Source organism: Panicum virgatum, chromosome 7K (genome assembly GCF_016808335.1).
Source record: "Panicum virgatum strain AP13 chromosome 7K, P.virgatum_v5, whole genome shotgun sequence".
Taxonomy (NCBI): Eukaryota; Viridiplantae; Streptophyta; class Magnoliopsida; order Poales; family Poaceae; genus Panicum; species Panicum virgatum.
The window spans coordinates 36,495,530-36,510,213 of NC_053142.1; the positions used below are offsets into that span (position 1 = coordinate 36,495,530).

At 46.0% G+C, this 14,684-nt stretch overlaps 1 protein-coding gene across 12 annotated transcripts in view; it reads left to right on the forward strand.

Moving 5' to 3' along the window:
- LOC120641236 overlaps positions 1–14,684 on the forward strand; it is a 29,633-nt gene that overhangs the window by 3,698 nt on the left and 11,251 nt on the right. For 11 of the 12 annotated variants that reach the window (XR_005662198.1, XR_005662196.1, XR_005662186.1 and 8 more), the window contains one exon: positions 11,657–11,740. The gene's annotated coding sequence lies outside the window, so the exon portion shown is untranslated. Of the gene's footprint in view, positions 1–11,656; positions 11,766–14,684 lie in introns of all 12 variants that reach the window. The other variant, XR_005662182.1, reaches the window with a different exon arrangement.

The window sequence follows — 14,684 nt, forward strand, 5'->3', positions numbered from 1 at the left end:
TTCGATTCGTCGCACCCCGAGCTGCGCAGCCTCGCCGTCCACCCACTCCGACCCCCCACGAGCGCGGCCGTGCCCAAACCCGGCCGAAATCGAGCTCAGACTGTCGCCCGCCATTGCTGTCTTCCCCGAGCTCCGCCCCTCTACGCCGAGCTTCCACCTCCGGCCGTTCCCCGCCCAAAACGAACCCTAGGTGAGCTCCACAGCCACCTCCTCTCGCTCCCCGAGCTTTTCCCCGCCGGAATCCGCGGCTGCCGCCGCCGAATCGCCGCCGCGCCGCCGCGGAACGCGCCGCTCGCCCCGCGCGCACGCCGCCTGCCCTCCCTGAGCCAGCTCGCGGGCCGCCGCTGTGCGCCCTAGGGCTGCCGGGACCCCCTGGCCGCGGTGCCGCCCGCCTCCGCCGCCGGTTGGCCGTGGCCCGGCCGGAACGGCCACGCGCCGCCGCGCGCCCCGCCCCGCGCATGCCACCTCCGCCGCCCGCCCGCTGCGGAGCGCCCCTGCGCCGCCCTACGCGCCTCCCTGCCCCACCTCCCCGCCCTGGCCTCGGCTCCGCCGAGCCACGCCGCCGGCAGGCCGCCGCCAGCGGGAGCCAGGGCCGCTGCGGGCCGCCTAGCCGCGCGCCGGCCGGCCGACCGCCCGTGCGGCGCAAAACAGAGGAGTGGGGGGCGGGCTGGGTCCCTGGCAAGTGGGGCCCAGCTGTCAGCCCCCTCTCTTTTATGTTATCTTTCAATTATTTCGGCTGGTAATTCTAAATTGCCTAGAAATTCACAAAAAAATACGAAAAATGCCAAACAAATTTTGTTAGGTTTCTAAAATCAAGATCTTCTGTAGAAAAATACTCATGCATGAAAAATATCACTTTTGCCCCTGCTTAAATTATGTTTTGTGTTTAAACTAGTTTATTTAATACCGGTTGTTCCGTTGCTCTAAAAATTATGAAATTTATTTAGTAGATTAATCTTTGAATGTGTAGTCCACTGAAAAAGTTTCAGGTGCATAGCCTGTGTACATTTTTTGTGGATCTATTAGTGTTTGATTTCTTTTCTAGGGTTAAAATAAATACTTTCTGTCGTCAATAAATGTTGGAAAATTTATGTGGCATGCTTATCAAAATCATGTTATTTTGGTAACTTCTTGTGGCTTGATCATATCTGCATGTCGAGTCCTTGCTTTTATTTGGCTCCTAGCTACACTTTTCTTTTATAAGTGTGGTTATTTGATTATTGTTTCATGCATGTGTAACCTCAACAAAACAAACTCCTGTCTTACTCCGTGCTGCCCTAAGCAAACTTAGTAGTTGATGTTTTGAAGGAAACACTTCAGGCTAAAAGGAATTAGCAACCGAAACCCATCTCAGCACTACACCATTCCGTTGGACTGTAGTTTTGAAAGTGTGGTTTATCGGTTTTGTTTATAACTCTAGTTGCGCGTGCTGCATTGCATTGTACCTTTTCGTGAATCTTATGCATGGCATATTTTTTCCTCGTGTAGCCGCTGACACCGAAGTCGCCTACGAGCTGGTTGCCGAGCCGATTCAGGAGCCGCAAGCGGGAGAACAGCAGGAGGACGCAGTCGAGCACGCACCTGAAGAAATCGCTAACCCCGCTGACTTGCAAGGCAAGCCCCGGAGCATATCCCTTATTTTAATTACTCCATGTTATATTTAAATTATTGTGCATTTACGTTTAAGGAATTGATGGGAACCATAGAGGCATAATCTTGATACCCAGTGTCCTTACTAGTGTAGGTATCGCTAGCACTGCTAGGCTTAAGTAAACTCGGTAGAAGACGGGTGATTTCCTGTCACCCGCGAGATATAGGGTTGTTACTTCAGGCAGTGTTGTCAGGAATAAGGCAATGAGAAGGAAATTGGAGACCGGGCGGAGGGAAAGTTGGGCATGATATTTGGGTAAAGAAAGTTGAGTCTCCGCCTGTGTCGATTGAGGACCGTTCCGTTGTTGGCCCTTTGACTGAGGATTGAACAGTACTAACCACATACCGGAAGTAGGAGGTAGTCGAAACCGGTAAGCTGTGTACCATATTACAGCGGTGATTTGAATTCCGCCATGCTACGCTGGGCGTGGGAGTTGGCGGGTGTTGGATAGGATGCCGCCTCCGGGTTCTCCGGGAGTTCACTGCGAGGGGCCCATCACCTGGGTTTTAGCAGGCGTAGTTCAGATGCCGTGGTAATGTGGAAACAGTTGACGCACATGGCCCGACTGGGCTTGCATGTGTCGTGTGAGTTAGGTCCACCTTGCAAGGTTAAATCGGATCGATTCGCCGTGACTCGCGGATATGAGAGCCTTGGTCAATGTGTCGCATCGTAGTAAGGATTGAAAGGGCAGAAAAAGAAAAGTTGGACTTTTGTTGATATTCTTGAAAAGATAATATGATTAACCATGTGTGCTCTAAAGAATTAGGTAAACCTAGTTTCTAGCTATCATCACAATTGGAGCTAAAATATTGAAAGTAAGGATCCCGTTTTAGTAGCTTTTCAGCAAAATAACCCAGAGCCAAAGAGCTGTGCATGTCTAGGTAATGGGCTAAGTATACCCATAGCCGGGTAAGCCTTGCTGAGTATTAGAATACTCAGGGTTTGGTTGTAACCCTTCCGAGCAGGTTGTATTCCGGAAGACTTCAAGGAAATTAGTGCGTCCTGGAGTGGTCAGCCTCTTCCTCCAGGTTGGACGGTCGAGTGGGTTCCGTCTCCTCCGTGAAGTGATGGCAGGTGAGCCTCACATCAGTGGGCAAGATGTGAAGCTCGTCTTTTGCCATCGACGTTATCTACCGTACGGTATTTTGAAGTTTGTTTCAAACTGTTTGTATTTTCCGCTGCGTTTGAACTCTGTATTCGAAAGGTAGCTCTGGCTTGTAAAGCTTTATTGTAAATTAATTTGGAGACTTTTATTTTAACTCTGGCTGTAAGTTAAGTTTGGAAACTTTTGTTGCTTGTAATCACCTGTGCTCGTCTTTTGGCAAGAGTTCCTATGCAACCGATCCTGGTTAAAGCAGGCAGTCTGAGTGTACTGGTGAAGTGCATTATTGGAGGATTAAGTTAAATGGTTAATTAGTGCACTTGATCGGTATTATTTGGACTGTTCTGTGACAGCTGGCATCAGAGCTAATTGCACTGGGGGGGTGATTACTTGAGTGCTTAACTGCAAAACTTTTGGGTTTTTCGAAAAGTTGACGCTAGATGCGCTAAGGAATAGGTAGATAGTTCGTATGCCCTAATTATGTGTTATAAGTTAGGAGGCATCTAAGTATCTATTCATTCCAGCACTTTCAGCAATTACTTCTCGTTAAACCTTACTTTTGTGCACAACTACTATTCTGTAACGACGCACCTACGCTGAGGTAAGCAAGGTGAGAATTCTGATAGTCCTTAGAATAGCCCACGTGTTTCATACGTGCGCGGGTCCCGTATGATGAGCATACGAGGAGGTGATAAGGCTCAATTCAAATGAGCCTGTCGCTATCTGCCGCCTGATATGGAGTGCGGATTTCATACCGTGTGATTGTGATCACGGTCATTTCGTAAGGCAATGTTACGAGATGTAAACCTGTCATGCGGTTGGCCATGACCGTGACCCTTGGGACACGTCTACCCTTGGATGTCCCGTAAGGCGAGTGTACGGGAAGTGAATACGTTGTTATGACGTATGCAGCGCTGCCCATTCAGCGTCAAACGTCTGGGTGCCATCTCTATAGTGGATGGTAATGTATGGGTGAATATGTGGGAAACTGCATATGCGTTACCCGTGTGGCGTAGGACACATGGGGGCCGTTCGTGTGTGCTGGCACGAAGGGTCCAGAAATGGATAATTATATCTCTCTTGTTGTTTTGGTTTGTCTGCAGGAACACTAACTTCGTTAAGCACGTTATGAAATCCTTGATCGTAGGAACGACTAGTATATATAGGGAGAGTACGTAATTGTGCCACTAGTCGTCTTCGTATACCATATTTGGTACTTGCTTGGGTGAGAAACGATAGAACATGCATCCATCTTGGCATAATCTTGAGTTTGATTGATTGTCATGCTTGTCGCGTCGTTTGCTAAAATGTGATGCTTTTACCTAAAGGTTCACCTAGATTTTGTGTTGTTAGTAGTGAGACCTATACAGTCTGCTAGTCTGACCCTAGTTGAGAAGATCTCTCTCAGCGGCTTTGGATCATGTGAGAACCTTTCCATTAGATCTTAGCTTGTCATTCAAGTCAACCTCTTGATTCATGTCTTGGACCAATTCCATCAAACCACTGTTACTTTTTGTGGCAAAGCCTTGAGTTTGCCAACAAAGTCCTTCAATCCATCGTTCAATGATCGGCCTATCATTGATTTCGTAATCTATATTGTTGGCTATTTTGATTCTAACACCGGAACTTTGTACATTCCATTCTTGCTCAGTAGTTTGGATAAATTAAAAAGGTTCATGACAAAATAACTTTTGAGTAGAGTCATTGTAACATCCTGCATCACCTCATTGGTCAGTGCATTGTGTTGCATCATGATCGGGAATGCGTTGGCTGACTAACGGGTATGCGTTCGAGTACACTTCGGGTGTCTTCGGTTTCGTTAATTTATCTTGCTGTTGGCACTGTTGGGTTGCTACTATCGATTTCTCTTGCAGTTGTGTTTAGTTACATAACCCTGATGCCGCGACGGAACCTAGGGTCTCATGTGTGCTGCAGCCACATGATTGAGCCACTAGGAGCGCGCTGGTGCCAAGGTATATGTGACATAACTCACTGCAATCCCCTTTTATGCAACCTTACTAGTGTCTTCTAATCCCTCTCAAGGGCATAGGGTTAACAAGAGGTTAGTCTCGTGCAAGAGAACGGTCCTAAGACGCGTGTTGTATTGTGTGCATCGCAAACTCATGCGTGTATGCATCATATTTTATGCACCTCCTAGATGCATAAAACATGGGCATCAACATCTTTGCACCATGGTGTATGCATCATTGGGCCAGCATCATAACTAATGCATCAATTCATATGCACCATTTCATTGTGCATGGAACATTTTATCATCGTGTTGCACCAGCATTGCAATCGTGCATTCCAGGAGTGCATCATTATCCGAGCCATCAAGCATTTGCACTATGGGTGAAACATTTTATCTTTATTCCTTGGTATGGTGGCATTGTACTGGCATAAAGAAGCATGTTTTGTGTAATTCATCAGATAATATAATCCTGAGCAAGAATATTCCAAAAACACCGCTTAAACCATCCTTCCGTTTTACCCTCACTTGTTAATCATGAGCCTTGTGATGAATCTCAATGACATTTGCTCTCCTCGTGTTGCGATCTCTGCGCTGCGAGGGCTTGATTACCTTGTCTCAGCATTATTCCTTGCTTTGTTTGACCTTTTCTTCTTGAACAGAAAATCTTACATCACTCAATTATCTATTCTACTCGAAGAGTCTCGCAAGAATTGAGTCCGGATGTTTCTTAAAATCATCGTCATCATCAGGAGGCGTCCCTGACTGCATGTAAAGAATGATCTTGTGTAATGCTAATCTCCTCTTCTCCTTTAGCGTCAAAATCGTTCTGTTGTAAATCACGTCATTGCTTTATCAGGTAAGTCTCTGGAAGGTACATCAGTTTTGTTCCAGGTGTCTGCTGGTTTCGTTTATAGCTCCCGTAGGTTCCTGAATGGTTAGCGGACTTGATCTCATGTTACTATCCAACCGGACCGAATCCCCTGTTGATCGGTAATCAGGTAATCTCATCGGTGGACGGAAGTTGTATGTGAAGCTTAAGCAAGAATCTTATTTTCCTGCAGTCTGTGGTAGCTAATCCCTGTTGCTCTCATGTTATGCCCCGTTTTTGGATCACCTCCTTGCTATCCCTCCGTCTTGTAATGCTTATGCATGCACGATCTATATGTGCTACAAGAGATTCTCGTTGGAAGTATGCCTGACGGCGCCGCAATGAAACCAAGAGCCTATTCTGAGCAATCAACACATGCTTGTACTACTCGACACACGCTGGTATGGAGATTGCTAATTATGATCCCTTATACCACTGTGTCGGTGTGATATCTCCTCATGGGCATTCCCCGCATCTATCGTTCGCCGTTCTACCTAAAAATCTCTATACCGGACCTAAATCTAGTGAGTCTTCTCCGAAGTTACCAAGGGGATTGATCTTTCAAAGAACTGCTAATGGACGAAAATGCTAGAAGACTACAAGATGTGGTAGACAAGGGACCTTGGTTAAATTACCGAGATGATCAACTAGCTGGAGCTAAGGTATTCTCAAAAATAGATCTACGATCTGGTTATCATTAAATCAAAATCGGACCGGTGGATATACCAAAAACAGCATTCTCCACTCGTTATGGTCTTTATGAGTACTTGGTCATGTCCTTTGGATTAACCAATGCTCCAGCCTACTTCATGTGTCTCATGATTTCGGTGTTCATGTCAGAGCTGGATAAATTTGTCGTGGTATTCATTGATGATATCTTAATCTATTCCAAGACAGAAGAAGAACATGATCAGCATCTTCATATAGTACTCCAGCGTCTTAGGGAACATCAGCTATATGCTAAACTCAGCAAGTGCGAATTTTGGATAGAGGAAGTTCCTTTCACCTTAGCAGGAAATTCTGGTTTTGGACTGCATGTGTAATCTTGAGTTCCCTAAACGACCTTGCTTAGTTTGGGCTAGAAACTCGTGTATGCATTGTTGTGTATAGCTATTTAGGTGTATGAGGTTTGTGTGGGCCCACCCGAAATAGAAGTTGTCCTACTGCTAAAGATGTCTCCACTTTAATTCTGTTTCTCAGGTGAATAATGGAGTATGCAGCGGGAAGTAGTAGGAAGGACCCTGGTCAGGGGCACATCAACCTTCTACCCTCCGACGTCGTGATGACCGAAGCACCAATGAGGCAATTTGAGCCTTGCCACTGTTGCAAGATGTACGACCGCCCTTGTCTACGAAGCAGCTCCAAAGAAAAGAAAAGTGAGCACAGCGAAGGACTTGAAGAATATACTAACCCCAGACCGGAAATAAATTGGAAGCAAGAAAAGACGCAGAATGTTTATTCGGACTCCTTAATTCCACCATCGCGACTTCCGATGGGAATTAAAGATCACCAGGTAAATTGTCGGACTCCCAAGCTCGGCGCAGGCAGCATAGACTTGAGTGGATGGGAAATTACATGCACAGAATTCTCTCCACGTGGTAGAAGGCAAGTTAGGAGTACTACTGATGTCGACCCAGTTATAAGAGCAAGAACTCGTTCACCTGTTCGGAGTTCAATGAGATCAAAGAAGAAATGTCGTTGCACCGGGTGTCAACCTTGTTTCAAGTGTGGCGAATACGGCCATTTTATCCGGGACTGCCGTTCATCCACTTGGAAAGATCCACTGAATTCGGATAGCACCTTTAATAATCCGAACTGGGCAAAGATACTATCCAGTGTTCGTATGTCGGGAGGCGACTCAAGCCATCTACTTCGGATGTTAGCTGCACAGTACGAACCACCTACACAAGGTCAGAGGTCGAATAAGCAATGCGATAGTGAAAAATCCTGTGCAGGGTACCTTCAGGAAGGGATGGATCACGCTGAATGTGCTACCCCCAAGAAAGATTCCGAAGGTAAGTCAGTTGGGGAAGGTAATTTTTGGATAGTTCTAATATCCTTGGTTAACGAGCATCTTCCCTCCTTATCTGTCCCATACGCGCGTGAATCTCGGGACGAGATTCCTTTAAGGGGGGAAGGCTGTAACACCCCTGTGTTAATTGTGCTCGCTAATCACTGATTTATTTCGCTAATCGTGGACTCAAGTTCGTCGTTAGCGTTAATCGGATTCGCATAGTAATCTTTGTTTTAGCGATGTTCGATCTCGTTTTTGTCCTTGATCCGAGCCTCAAATCGATTTTCGCCCAAAACGAAAGTTGTAGATCTTTTCTTCCTCTACAACTTTTATTTTGGCCAAATTTCAAGTTTCTATATGGAAATTGGAGTTTCAACTAGTCAAACTCGAGCTAAAATCTTTCAAACGAGTGAACAGAGCAACTGCTCGGCACTGTGCACGCCCGCGCCCATACCGGCGACTGAACGCCGGCAAGCGACTCCACGCGTCATCTATCCCGACGATCCTCGTTGTTCGAGCACCGCTCTTATCGTCGCGCGCGCCCTCGAAGCTTCCAGTTCCCCATTCCCCTTCCTCGCGCCGTGAACGGACCGAGCGAACCCTAGCTCATTGCGCCGGCCGTCGTTCGTCATCCCGCCGGCCAACCCTCGCCACCTCGCTTCGATTCGTCGCACCCCGAGCTGCGCAGCCTCGCCGTCCACCCACTCCGACCCCCCACGAGCGTGGCCGTGCCCAAACCCGGCCGAAATCAAGCTCAGACTGTCGCCCGCCATTGCTGTCTTCCCCGAGCTCCGCCCCTCTACGCCGAGCTTCCACCTCCGGCCGTTCCCCGCCCAAAACGAACCCTAGGTGAGCTCCACAGCCACCTCCTCTCGCTCCCCGAGCTTTTCCCCGCCGGAATCCGCGGCTGCCGCCGCCGAATCGCCGCCGCGCCGCCGCGGAACGCGCCGCTCGCCCCGCGCGCACGCCGCCTGCCCTCCCTGAGCCAGCTCGCGGGCCGCCGCTGTGCGCCCTAGGGCTGCCGGGACCCCCTGGCCGCGGTGCCGCCCGCCTCCGCCGCCGGTTGGCCGTGGCCCGGCCGGAACGGCCACGCGCCCCCGCCCCGCGCATGCCACCTCCGCCGCCCGCCCGCTGCGGAGCGCCCCTGCGCCGCCCTACGCGCCTCCCTGCCCCACCTCCCCGCCCTGGCCTCGGCTCCGCCGAGCCACGCCGCCGGCAGGCCGCCGCCAGCGGGAGCCAGGGCCGCTGCGGGCCGCCTAGCCGCGCGCCGGCCGGCCGACCGCCCGTGCGGCGCAAAACAGAGGAGTGGGGGGCGGGCTGGGTCCCTGGCAAGTGGGGCCCAGCTGTCAGCCCCCTCTCTTTTATGTTATCTTTCAATTATTTCGGCTGGTAATTCTAAATTGCCTAGAAATTCACAAAAAAATACGAAAAATGCCAAACAAATTTTGTTAGGTTTCTAAAATCAAGATCTTCTGTAGAAAAATACTCATGCATGAAAAATATCACTTTTGCCCCTGCTTAAATTATGTTTTGTGTTTAAACTAGTTTATTTAATACCGGTTGTTCCGTTGCTCTAAAAATTATGAAATTTATTTAGTAGATTAATCTTTGAATGTGTAGTCCACTGAAAAAGTTTCAGGTGCATAGCCTGTGTACATTTTTTGTGGATCTATTAGTGTTTGATTTCTTTTCTAGGGTTAAAATAAATACTTTCTGTCGTCAATAAATGTTGGAAAATTTATGTGGCATGCTTATCAAAATCATGTTATTTTGGTAACTTCTTGTGGCTTGATCATATCTGCATGTCGAGTCCTTGCTTTTATTTGGCTCCTAGCTACACTTTTCTTTTATAAGTGTGGTTATTTGATTATTGTTTCATGCATGTGTAACCTCAACAAAACAAACTCCTGTCTTACTCCGTGCTGCCCTAAGCAAACTTAGTAGTTGATGTTTTGAAGGAAACACTTCAGGCTAAAAGGAATTAGCAACCGAAACCCATCTCAGCACTACACCATTCCGTTGGACTGTAGTTTTGAAAGTGTGGTTTATCGGTTTTGTTTATAACTCTAGTTGCGCGTGCTGCATTGCATTGTACCTTTTCGTGAATCTTATGCATGGCATATTTTTTCCTCGTGTAGCCGCTGACACCGAAGTCGCCTACGAGCTGGTTGCCGAGCCGATTCAGGAGCCGCAAGCGGGAGAACAGCAGGAGGACGCAGTCGAGCACGCACCTGAAGAAATCGCTAACCCCGCTGACTTGCAAGGCAAGCCCCGGAGCATATCCCTTATTTTAATTACTCCATGTTATATTTAAATTATTGTGCATTTACGTTTAAGGAATTGATGGGAACCATAGAGGCATAATCTTGATACCCAGTGTCCTTACTAGTGTAGGTATCGCTAGCACTGCTAGGCTTAAGTAAACTCGGTAGAAGACGGGTGATTTCCTATCACCCGCGAGATATAGGGTTGTTACTTCAGGCAGTGTTGTCAGGAATAAGGCAATGAGAAGGAAATTGGAGACCGGGCGGAGGAAAAGTTGGGCATGATATTTGGGTAAAGAAAGTTGAGTCTCCGCCTGTGTCGATTGAGGACCGTTCCGTTGTTGGCCCTTTGACTGAGGATTGAACAGTACTAACCACATACCGGAAGTAGGAGGTAGTCGAAACCGGTAAGCTGTGTACCACATTACAGCGGTGATTTGAATTCCGCCATGCTACGCTGGGCGTGGGAGTTGGCGGGTGTTGGATAGGATGCCGCCTCCGGGTTCTCCGGGAGTTCACTGCGAGGGGCCCATCACCTGGGTTTTAGCAGGCGTAGTTCAGATGCCGTGGTAATGTGGAAACAGTTGACGCACATGGCCCGACTGGGCTTGCATGTGTCGTGTGAGTTAGGTCCACCTTGCAAGGTTAAATCGGATCGATTCGCCGTGACTCGCGGATATGAGAGCCTTGGTCAATGCGTCGCATCGTAGTAAGGATTGAAAGGGCAGAAAAAGAAAAGTTGGACTTTTGTTGATATTCTTGAAAAGATAATATGATTAACCATGTGTGCTCTAAAGAATTAGGTAAACCTAGTTTCTAGCTATCATCACAATTGGAGCTAAAATATTGAATGTAAGGATCCAGTTTTAGTAGCTTTTCAGCAAAATAACCCAGAGCCAAAGAGCTATGCATGTCTAGGTAATGGGCTAAGTATACCCATAGCCGGGTAAGCCTTGCTGAGTATTAGAATACTCAGGGTTTGGTTGTAACCCTTCCGAGCAGGTTGTATTCCGGAAGACTTCAAGGAAATTAGTGCGTCCTGGAGTGGTCAGCCTCTTCCTCCAGGTTGGACGGTCGAGTGGGTTCCGTCTCCTCCGTGAAGTGAAGGCAGGTGAGCCTCACATCAGTGGGCAAGATGTGAAGCTCGTCTTTTGCCATCGACGTTATCTACCGTACGGTATTTTGAAGTTTGTTTCAAACTGTTTGTATTTTCCGCTGCGTTTGAACTCTGTATTCGAAAGGTAGCTCTGGCTTGTAAAGCTTTATTGTAAATTAATTTGGAGACTTTTATTTTAACTCTGGCTGTAAGTTAAGTTTGGAAACTTTTGTTGCTTGTAATCACCTGTGCTCGTCTTTTGGCGAGAGTTCCTGTGCAACCGATCCTGGTTAAAGCAGGCAGTCTGAGTGTACTGGTGAAGTGCATTATTGGAGGATTAAGTTAAATGGTTAATTAGTGCACTTGATCGGTATTGTTTGGACTGTTCTGTGACAATAATAAGGGCCATGCTCGTGCCTCCTTTAGTTTCAGTTATAGAAGTTTCATTTATAAAGAACCTAACCTATCTTGTTGCCTGTATATGGAATCAGGATAGCAATTTTATATGTGTTGATCACTCAATGTTAATATATTCTGACATGATTTGATTTGAGTATACTGTACTATTTTCAACATGCTTGTTGGTTTATCATAAGTATTTTCTTATTACGATTGAAGCAAACTAACCTTCCGGATATGTATAACTAAATGGCATTTGAATTACTCTTATGTTACTCTATCCTTTGTAGCAAATATTGATGCATCATATTCATTGGCAATCATGCATGTTCTGAAGCCAGCAAACTCGTGAAGGATTGTGTGTGGCCGCACAAGTTGAGTTGATCTCAGCCTATCTATGTATGCTGGATTTACTCGGCTCACAAGAGTTGATATGCTAATTATCAAATGTATATACCTGTGGCAGAACCGCCTAAATTATCCCGGCTCAAGTGCGTAAACCATCACCATAAAGGCAACATTAGCTTAAACGCACTTCAAACGGAACAATTTTTGGTCTATCGGGTAACGTCCCGATACAACCACCGATTCTCGGATCGAACAAGCATACCCCGCACGAAGGCGAGTCCAGAGATATTACAACCACAATTTTTACAACACAGGCATAGTAATGATTACAAGCCAGTTAAAAACATTATTACAAGGCCAACTTAAATAAAACAGTTATACAAGTTATGATTATAAGTTCAGAGTCTAAACAGCGAAAGATGAGACACGATGACTACAACACGTCGCAAAAGTATACCAAGCTAGCCCAAGTATGGTATTACTCGTCACAGTCATTGCTGGCCGAAGACGTATCCCATTCTATGGACCAGCCAGGAGGCAATGAGCAAGGATAGGTCAAGCTAGCGATCTGATCCTCAAAAGTCATACCTGAAAAAGGGTTTTCAAAAGCAAGGCTGAGTATTCTAATACTCAGCAAGACTTAACCGACAACGGGTATAAGTAGCCCACCTTAGCTAGACTATGCAAGGCTTTGTAAGGCTCTGGTTTACCTTTCCTGAAAATCAATAAAGAGTAGGTCCTTACTTTCAAGTTTTAGCTTCAAGATTCTAGTTGATTAACCATTCTATGTAAGCATCTACTATCCAAACATGGTGGAACTTCTAAGCAAACATCAAGATTAATAAGAATATTGTTGCTCTTATTACTCTGTGTGGACAGATCAATTAAGCAGTCTCATTTCATCGTGAGAGGCGGACGATTCTGAATCGAAATTCAACCTTGCAAGGATAACCTAACACACACGTTTGGAACACCATCGGGTCGTTTCCAAACAACCGTTTGCCTTTCTTTCCGGCTCGTGGATAGGAACACTCTCCCCGACTACAGGGCTCCAAGGTCCACCCGTGCCCGGTCCACCCTTGTCCCTAGAAGTCGTAGTGTTGCGCAACATAAAATAAAACCTATCTCTAAGAGAGAGTGTCAGGTATATCCACTCCCCGGTCCAATCGGTTACTAGGCTTACCGCGTACCATATTTACGGCATGTGGCTAGTACGTTCAAAAACTTAACCGGCACTACCACACACCGCGACCTTAGTAAGTTCATCAACACAGACGGGGTCTCACATAGGACATGATATCGAACACAACCCCGTCCGTCGTCCTTATATTGATAACAGAAAGTAAACAAGCAATTCCTATAAAGCTCGCGAGTGACAGGCAATCACTCGACTTTTACCGTTCCTATAAGCTTAGCAGATAGTCGAACTCAGGTCTAGTGTTCAGTACATAGGTTCCTAGGATCATGCATCTAGGGTTTCAATTCAAATCCTAAGAACTGTAAATGCACAAATAAGTAATAACAGTAAATGATAATAATTTGAAATATAGGTTATGTCCGGGGCTTGCCTTCTCGGTAGTTGCTAACTATTTCAGCTCTAGGCTCTTCCGAACTTTGGTTCGGGGCTTCAGTTAGTTCAGCTGCATTCACCTGGACTTCTGGATCACCTCTGTCAGACTTTGGGATCAACTCGTACGTCCCGTCCGATAAGGCAGTCGTATCTATATGAAATGCAAGAGGTGACATTATAAATACACTCAGATCATGGTAAAGTTGTAGGCTAACAACTGGCAAACAAACATAACACATGGACAATCGTTTATAGAGTAGTTAACTAACAAATCTAACTACACAAGGCATCATGATCAACAGCACAACTGAAGTGAACTACTCCATAAACAAGTGGGGGTGGTTTTCTATAACAAACAAAACATAGTTTGCTAATAAATCAACTACTCAGAGTAAAAACAGTAATAAATTCTGCAAAAATTACACTAAATAGAAAATGAACAAAGTAATCTACCCTGTAAAAATCATGCCATAACATCTAACCATTTATTCAGAATAATTCATTCACTCAGATAATATCTAGAACAAGCATGAATTACACAGGTCAAACTGAAGCAGAGAAGAAGCTCAAAATTTAACAGGAGGTTGAAACAGAGACGGTCTAGCTACTGTGAATTTTTCATGATTTTATATACACAGAATTAATTCTGATAAAATAAACAAAACAGACATCAGTTTAGCAAGATTCAATTTTAGCTCCTGTTCTAGCCATTAACTGATGCTCAAACTTCCTGGACAAGTTAAGATATTCCAGATGCACACTCAGGAATATTTTCAGGATTTAACAAGAACAGAAACTATTTACCATAAATTAAGTATACTAAACAAGGATTAAATCAAATAAATAGCTACAACAAGGAACTGATCATGAAATTTTTATAGAAAAGCTAGTGTAACAAGAGTAAACTACCATAAAAGTTTCACTGCAAGACAAGCTTTTAATCATCAGATAAGAAAAAGATAAAACATTTAGTATTTATTTACCTAGTGACACAAAACCATTTATACAGCAAAAACTTTCAACAAAAGCCTAACATATTATGATTCTACTACATAGAGCTAAACACAAGGATTCCAAAACATCAAGATTTGCCTTTTTCTGAATTTCCTATGATTTTCTATGGAATTTCAAAGTTCACTGCAAAAATTACAAAGGAGTCCCTGCTGGCACTATTCATATGAGTCTTGGGCTATGCATAAAACCCCCCGGGTTGTCTTGAATTTGAACCCGAGGTCCCTGGCCGTGGGAAAAAGGAACAGAGGGAGGATGGCCGGCCTTTACCGGCGCCTCGGCTCACCGGCGGCGAGGTCTGGGTTGGGGGAAACGAAGAAGAGGCCGAGACGAACCCAAAGGTGGTCTTTTTGGGGCTCGGGGTGGTCGGATTGGGGGTTCCCCGCGGC